Genomic DNA, 8,370 nt, shown 5'->3' with positions numbered 1-8,370 from the left:
CCAGAGTTTCAAACAAAGACACGAGAGATCACCCGGATCCACTCACTCCGGTCAGGTTCAGAGCCAGAACGGCAAGGATCGAAGCTCTCCTGGTGACACCCAACCGCCTGCCCGCCAACTCGGAACACACTCCCCGGTCTGCCTGCCCAAGACAAGTGGCTGGATGGTGTTTGAGGGGAGGGTGGCAGATTCACGTTTCATGGGAGTGGTCTTGATCAACGGAGGTGATGAGCTCAGAAAAACACAAGCCCAGCCAAATGTTCAGGAGGGTGTCCATGCGTGTTGGTTGTTTTTGGCCTGCCTCTGTGTCCCTGACCGCACCACCCAAAGGCACGCATCCCCGATTCTGTCTCTGTGTGTGTGTGTCTGTCTGTCTGTCTGTCTGTCTGTCTCTCTCTCTCTCTCTCTCTCTCTCTCTCTCTCTCTCTCTCTCTCTCTCTCTCTCTGACTGTGTTGTCCTTTGCATGACTGTGTGTGTGTCTGCCCCCGCGCGCCCCACACACACACACCTGGCACCCGTACACAACACACACACACGCCCCCGCACACCACACAAGCAACACATTGTGCACACCACAGACACACCCCCCGCGTGACCCCCACACACAGCGGCCCCACACCACCCACGTCGCACACCACCCACCCCACCTCTCTCTGCTGTCCTTTCTGTGCGGCTAGGGGCAGAGTGTGGGGTGTGTGGGAGATATTCGGGGGGTGTCTGGGGTGTGCCTGTCACTGGTGCGGGTGGGAGGGGCCGTGGGCAGATACACACACACACACACACACCCTCTGACTGGGTTGTCCTTTGCCTGGGTGTGTCTCTGCCCGCCCCTTCTCGCACCCTCAGGCACACACCCACAGGCATACCCCACACACCCTGGCCCCCCCACACACACACACCAACCCCCCCCACCCACACATACTCTCTGTGTTGTCCGTGGTGGGTGGGGGAGTGTGTGGCCGGGGCGTGAGCGAGTGGGGCGTGTGTGGCTATGCAGAGACACAGCCAGGCAAAGGACAACACAAGTAAGTGGTGCGTGCGTGAGTGTGTGTGTGCGTGTGGCTGTGTCTCTCTGCCCGCCCCGTCTCACTCGCACCACCCTGAGGCACACCCCCACACACCCCACACATACCCTCACACACCCCACCCCCACATACCACACACACACCCACAACACAGCACAGTGCCCCCACACACGCAACACCTGTGCATGCCACAGACACGCCACGCCACACCACACCACACCCACTGTGTGTGTGCGTGTGTGTGTGTGTGTGTGCTCCTGTTCCTCGTTTGCTTTCTCCTTCCCTTCCTCGTCGTCCCTCTGCCCCTCCCCTCCCTCCCTCCACCTTCACCGGACAGGAGTGCCTTTAGATGAGTTAATACCCCCTTGACATGATTTCTACAGTCTGACCTGTCCCTCGCTGCAGACGAGCAAACCGACAACAACTGAAAGCAATGGTGTTTGCCACTTGGGGCATACCTTCCACAGGCTCCAGTGATTGACACGCCACCCACTTCCCCGAGCCAACCCTAGGAGCCTTCACCCAAGGCTCTTGCAGACATTCTTCACATCTGTCAGTCCTTCCAAGTCACCCGCCATCATCAGGCGAGGTGTAGAGAACCGATGGAAAAACTGGAGGAAGGACTTCTTCCATGGGGTGGGAGGAAATGAGGAAGGAGTAGGATGCTAAAGGTGCGATGCCTGACTTCTTGACGAAGCGAGGATCGATCGGGGTGGGGGTGGGAAGAGGGGCAGGACTGTCAACTTAGGAGGTCCGGTTAACACGTTGCACATATAAATGGTACATCAAGACAATCAAACAAGCACCCCATCAAAGTGCTTACAGGGCAGGTAGTAAAAACAAAACAAAACAAAACAAAAAAACACAAAAAACAAGCACCCCACTATGCAGCCCAGGAGAGTGTAGACTTATGACTTTACATTAACCTCTAAGGGAAAAGAATCTGAAAACCTGACGCGACGAACACGACTTTGTAAACCCACTCGATACTTCATTGCTGCCATAAGGGGGGTGTCATTTGCATATCTCAGGGGATTGGTACTTCTCCGGGCAACCTCGATTCCAGCTTGTGCTTCATCCCACCCAGCGTTTCTCATGATGTGTACTCACTCAGCATGTAAGCTGGATAAGCAGGGTGACAACATATACAGCCTTGATGGACTCCTTTACCTATTTGGAACCACTCTGTTGTGTTCCATGTCTACTTGTGACCTGCAGAAATACCGGGGTTTTGTTTGTTTGTGTTTTGTTTTGTTTTGTTTTTTTAATTCCCTAACCTGAATGAAACAGCAAGAGAGACAGAGAGAAGAGGGAGGGGGAGGGGGAGGGGGAGGGGGAGGGGGAGGGGGAGGGGGAGGGGGACGGGGAGGGGGACGGGGAGCGGGTGGGCTAAGTAAGTAAATAAATAAATATAAATAAATAAATAAGAAAAGGACCCTACCGTTCACTCTGTTGCTTTCCACACACAAAGCAAAAACAGAGGACCCAAAGGACACAATGTTTACAATGTGAATTTTGAAAGGGGGACATCCCCTTTGGTCACTTCATACACTACCCCTATCAGCAGGATGCAATCGTTTCTGTTTTTCCCTCTACCTGGTCCTTCCAGACTTCAGAAGCTCTCAGCGAGGGTTCTTATCGCCTTGGCGATAGAGTGATTTTTTCCACACGTTCCTTAGGGGCCCGGAGGATGTTTCCGTGAAGCGGGGGATACACACTTCTGGATAGGAGGGTCCTGTGCTACGTGTGGTTTGTTCCTTTCTTTGCGTGTGGCTCTTCACCCGAGAGGGGGACTGGGTCCTGAAGTTTTCCGAGTGGCCTCCGATATCTGGGGGCAACCCTCTCTGGGGGGAAACATGTCCCATGTTCTCTTGCCCTGCTGACGGAGAACTCAAAAGGCCCTGTGCCTGAAGCCCTGCGGATGGAAGCTAGGGGACTTGGTGAACATTTCTGACAGAGCTTCCCCGCTGGCTCACACGGTCTAGAGTCTGCGTGCCATGTCTCTGACTGCCTGCACCCACAGGCGCACCCCACACACCCATGCTGCACACACACACGGCCCCACGTGGCACCCGTACCCAGCACACACACACACACCACACATCCCCGCACACGCAACACACCTGTGCACACCACAGACACACCCCACGTATACCCACAGACACCACACGCGTACCCGCACACACCACACACACACCCTCCCCCCACACACCACACACACCGGCCTCACACCATCCACTCACCCACCCACTCACTCACTCACTCACTCACTCACTCACTCAGTCACTCACTCCCTCCCTCCCTCTGACTGTGTTGTCCTTTCTGTGTGGGGGTGGGCCTGCGGGGGGGGGGGGGGGCGGTGTGTGTGTGTGTGTGGGGGTAGGCGTGGGGTGTGTGGGAAGTTCCTGTCGCTGGTTCGGGCGTGAGGTGCCGTGGGCAGATACACACACACACACACGCACACACACACACACACACACACACTCTGGGTTGTCCTTTGCCTGGCTGTGTCTCTGCCCGCCCCCTCTCAAATTCGCACCACTGACAGGCACACCCCACACACACCACACACACAACACCTGCGCACGCCACACAGACACACCACACCACACACACACACACACACACGCTGTGTTGTCCTCTGCCTGGCTGTGTCTCTCTGCCCGCCCTCTCTCACACTCGCACCACCCTGAGGCACACACCACACGCATCCCCACACCCCCTGCTCCCCCCCCCCGCCCCCACACACACTCTGTGTTGTCCTTTGCGTGTGTGGTGTGGGGCGCGGGTGTGGGGGGGATTGTGGTGGGGGGGTGTGGGTGCGGGGAGTGCGGGGTGAGTGTGGGTGCGGGGAGCGCGGGGTGTGTGGGTATGCGTGGGATGTGCCTCCGGGTGTTGCGAGTGTGAGAGCGGGCGGGCAGAGGGACACAGCCAGACACACACCCATGCACACACTCTGTGTTGTTCTTTGCCTGGCTGTGTCTCTCTGCCCGCCCCCTCTCACACTCGCACCCCCCGGAGGCACACCCCACACACCCCACGCATATCCACACACACTACGCCCCCACACACCACACACAACACACTCCCCCCCACACACCACACACGCAACACCTGCGCATGCCACAGACACACCACACCACACCACACCACACACACACACACACTGTGTGTGTGTTCGTGTTCGTGTTCCTCGCTTTCTCCTTCCCTTCCTCATTGTCCCTCTGCCCCTCCCGCCCCTCCCTCCACCTTCACAGGACAGGAGTGCCTTTAAGATGAGCCTGCCTGTTGTTAATACACCCTTGACATGAAGATTTCTACACTCTGACCTGTCACGCCTGTAACCTGGGGGGTGGTCAAACCTCCTTGGTACGCTAGGTATATAGCTTTCTCCGTGGAAGGTGGAAGCCTTCCTTCCGTCCCTCGCTGCAGACGAGCAAACCGACAACAACTGAAAGCAACGGTGTTTGCCACTTGGGGCATACCTTCCACAGTCTCTAGTGATTGACACGCCACCCACTTCCCCGAGCCAATCCTAGGAGCCTTCACCCAAGGCTCTTGCAGACATTCTTCACATCTGTCAGTCCTTCCAAGTCACCCGCCATCATCAGGCGAGGTGTAGAGAACCGATGGAAAAACTGGAGGAATGACTTCTTCCATGGGGTGGGAGGAAATGAGGAAGGAGTAGGATGCTAAAGGTGGGATGCCTGACTTCTTGACGAAGCGAGGATCGATCGGGGGGGGGGGGGCAGGACTGTGAACTCAGGAGGTCCGGTTGAACACGTGCACATATAAATGGTACATCAAGACAATCAACAAGCACCCCATCAAAGTACTTACAGGGCAGGTAGTAAAACAAACAAACAAACAAACAAAACACACACACACACACACACAAAAACAAGCACCCCACTATGCAGCCCAGGAGAGTGTAGACTTATGACTTTACATTAACCTCTAAGGGAAAAGAATCTGAAAACCTGACGCGACGAACACGACTTTGTAAACCCACTCGATACTTCATGGCTGCCATAAGGGTGGTGTCATTTGCATATCTCAGGGGATTGGTACTTCTCCGGGCAACCTCGATTCCAGCTTGTGCTTCATCCCACCCAGCGTTTCTCATGATGTGTACTCACTCAGCATGTAAGCTGGATAAGCAGGGTGACAACATATACAGCCTTGATGGACTCCTTTCCCTATTTGGAACCACTCTGTTGTGTTCCATGTCTACTTCTAACTGTTGCTTCCTGACCTGCAGAAATACCGGGTTGTTGTTGTTGTTGTTTGTTTGTTTGCTTGCTTGCTTGCTTTGTTTTGTTTTGTTCTGTTTTTTAATTCCCTAACCTGAATGAAAAGCGAGAGAGACAGAGAGAAGACGGAGGGATGGGCGGGCGGGCTAAGTAAATAAATAAATAAAAATAAAATAAATAAGAAAAGGACCCTACCGTTCAATCTGTTGCTTTCCACACACAAAGCAAAAACAGAGGACCCAAAGGACACAATGTTTACAATGTGAATTTTGAAAGAGGGACATCCCCTTTGGTCACTTCATACACTACCCCTATCAGCAGGATGCAATCGTTTCTGTTTTTCCCTCTACCTGGTCCTTCCAGACTTCAGAAGCTCTCAGCGAGGGTTCTTATCGCCTTGGCGATAGAGTGATTTTTTTCCACACGTTCCTTAGGGGCCCGGAGGATGTTTCCGTGAAGCGGGGGATACACACTTCTGGATAGGAGAGTCCTGTGCTACGTGTGGTTTGTTCTTTTCTTTGCGTGTGGCTCTTCACCCGAGAGGGGGACTGGGTCCTGAAGTTTTCCGAGTGGCCTCCGATATCTGGGGGCAACCCTCTCTGGGGGGAAACATGTCCCATGTTCTCTTGCCCTGCTGACGGAGAACTCAAAAGGCCCTGTGCCTGAAGCCCTGCGGATGGAAGCTAGAGGACTTGGTGAACATTTCTGACAGAGCTTCCCCGCTGGCTCACACGGTCAAGAATCTGCCTGCGATGCAGGAGACCCGGGTTCCATCCCCGGGCCAGGAAGGTCTCCTGGAGAAGGACATGGCAACCCGCTCCAGTACCCAACTCTGACGTCTAGACATCTCCTTGACTGACTCCCCCTCCACCGACTGGTTTCGAATGAATCCACTCCAGGGATGAACCGGTGTGTTTCCTTGCTTTCCCTACAAGTGCCTCTGAGGAAAAAAGTTACCTGATTGCTTGCACCCCAGGCCTGCTTTCCCGAACCTGTCTGTGGACCTCACAGCCTCCTGAGAGGAGATACGATAACTGTTTCACTGAATGGAGGATCTGTGCTCAGAAACTCTTTCCACGACATGGAGGCCCGTACTAACTAACCTATTTGGTCCTTCCCTCGTTCCTTCCTTCTTTCCTTCTGGATTTGTTGTTGTTGTTGTTGTCCCCCCTTTCTCCCCCCCCCCCTTTTTTTTTGGGGGGGGGGACTTCTCTCTCAGGTCCATGCACACGCACACGCGCCGTTTCTCACGTACACGCGTACATGCATGCACTCACACACACAGTCACCAGTTCAGCTTTTCATGGGTTTCAGGGAAGTGTCAGAGGAGGGAACTGCTGGGGTCCGGAGCAGGCCGCCCACCCCACCCCACCCCGCCCCACCCCACCCCACCTCACATGAACCTCCATGTCCTGTGGAGTGTTTTGGACTCAAGTGACTTAAGAACCAAGAACCGGCCAGCGCCAGAGGAACGCTCCGCCCCTCCCTCCTTCTCTGTCTCTCTGAAGGCAGGCAGGAATGAAAACCTCCTTCCACGGAGGAAGATGTCAAGTGATGATGGCTGCTGGGACGCACGTCCGTGATCCTCACATGCATGAGTGGGGTTTCCTGGGTTACGAAAAGGAAGAGACTTCTTTGGCCTGACACAAGGCGAAGTTTGTCCCTCAGCCTCCCGCCCCCCCCCCCCCCCAGCCCCCTTCCTCCGCGCGGTGCCCAAGGGGCAGCCTCAAGGTGGGGAAATGGAGAAATGGGGGTGGGGCGGATCACCATTCAATAGAGAGAAGCTCGAGGCAAAGTCAAAGGCTCTGACTTGACTTGAAAGCTTTCTGCATTTGAATGAAGCTATCTGACGAGGCCCTGCAGGGGGAGGGTGGGGGTGGGGCCCACAGACAATAGCCCCTGCCTGCCTGCCTGCCTGCCTGCCTGCCGGGCTGAGGAGGCCCTCTGGCGGCGGTGGCGGGGCCATGCCCCCGACTCCTGCAACTCGGTCCCCTCAAGGAAACTTCTGGGGTGACTCCCTTGTCCAGGGAGTCATCAAAGTTGGCCTGTTTCTAAAAAAGGCCCGAGTCACAGCTGTGACAGAGTCCCTGGATCTCTTCTTGACACATGGATTGACCTGCACCCTCCCATCCTGTCAGATCCTTTGGACACTCTCAAAGAGGTCTTTGGGCTGGGCCAGAAAACAAGCCAAGATAAACAAATACGTTTTTGTCTGTTTTTTTTTTTTTTGAACAGGGCGAAAACGATGCAGGGCCGTGGATCAGAGAGAAACTTGCTCCTCTCACACGCGTGAAGGCAGGAAGTTCTCAGCGGGAGAGAACCTGCCTTCACTTTTCACTTCTCAGGGGGACCTGGACCGGTCCCCTCGCCTCGCACGCCCCCCACCCCTAGCCCAGCTCTACACCACCACCACCACCACCACCACCACCACCACCACCACCACCACCACCACCCCCGTCTCGTCTCCCCAACGTCAGCCCCACTCCCACCCCCACCCTCCGGCCACCGAGGGGGCCCCGTGGAGGGGTGGCCATGGCCTTCTCAGCCCCTGTTCTGAGATGTCACTTGGGAAACCGCTCTAGGCCGAGATGCCAGATTGCTGCCCTGCTGCTTCGTGTCCGTCCCCATCAGCCATGCCCAAAAGGCACGTGAAATAATGGACAGCAAATAGTGCACCCAGAAAACACAGAATGATCCTCCTGAACACCGCACAGCCATTTTTCTGGATCCACATAGAGGTCGTTGATATCCCCGCTTGATGCATGAATAGTATTTACACAGACTCGATTTATTTTCCCTTTGATTGGGGGTGCCCTATCCAGAGAGATCACGCGGGTCCGAAAGCAAACCCAGAACAGAGCAGAACAGAACCAAAACCACAGCCAAGTCGAGGGAGTGCTGAACCAGAGGAGCTCACACAGCCGACGAGGTGTCCCAGATTGTGAAGGAGCGTTTGTGCTCACGTATCTATGTGGAGGTCTGAAGGGTCACTCGCCAGCGATGCAGATGTCATGCGAGTGGCCGGAGATGTTTCTCCATAGGATCTCTTGGGATGTCGCACGCAGGCAGGGTGCCTGGTGCAGGGGCACCC

This window comes from Cervus canadensis, chromosome 3 (genome assembly GCF_019320065.1).
Source record: "Cervus canadensis isolate Bull #8, Minnesota chromosome 3, ASM1932006v1, whole genome shotgun sequence".
Lineage (NCBI taxonomy): Eukaryota > Metazoa > Chordata > Mammalia > Artiodactyla > Cervidae > Cervus > Cervus canadensis.
This window is presented reverse-complemented; position numbering follows the sequence as displayed.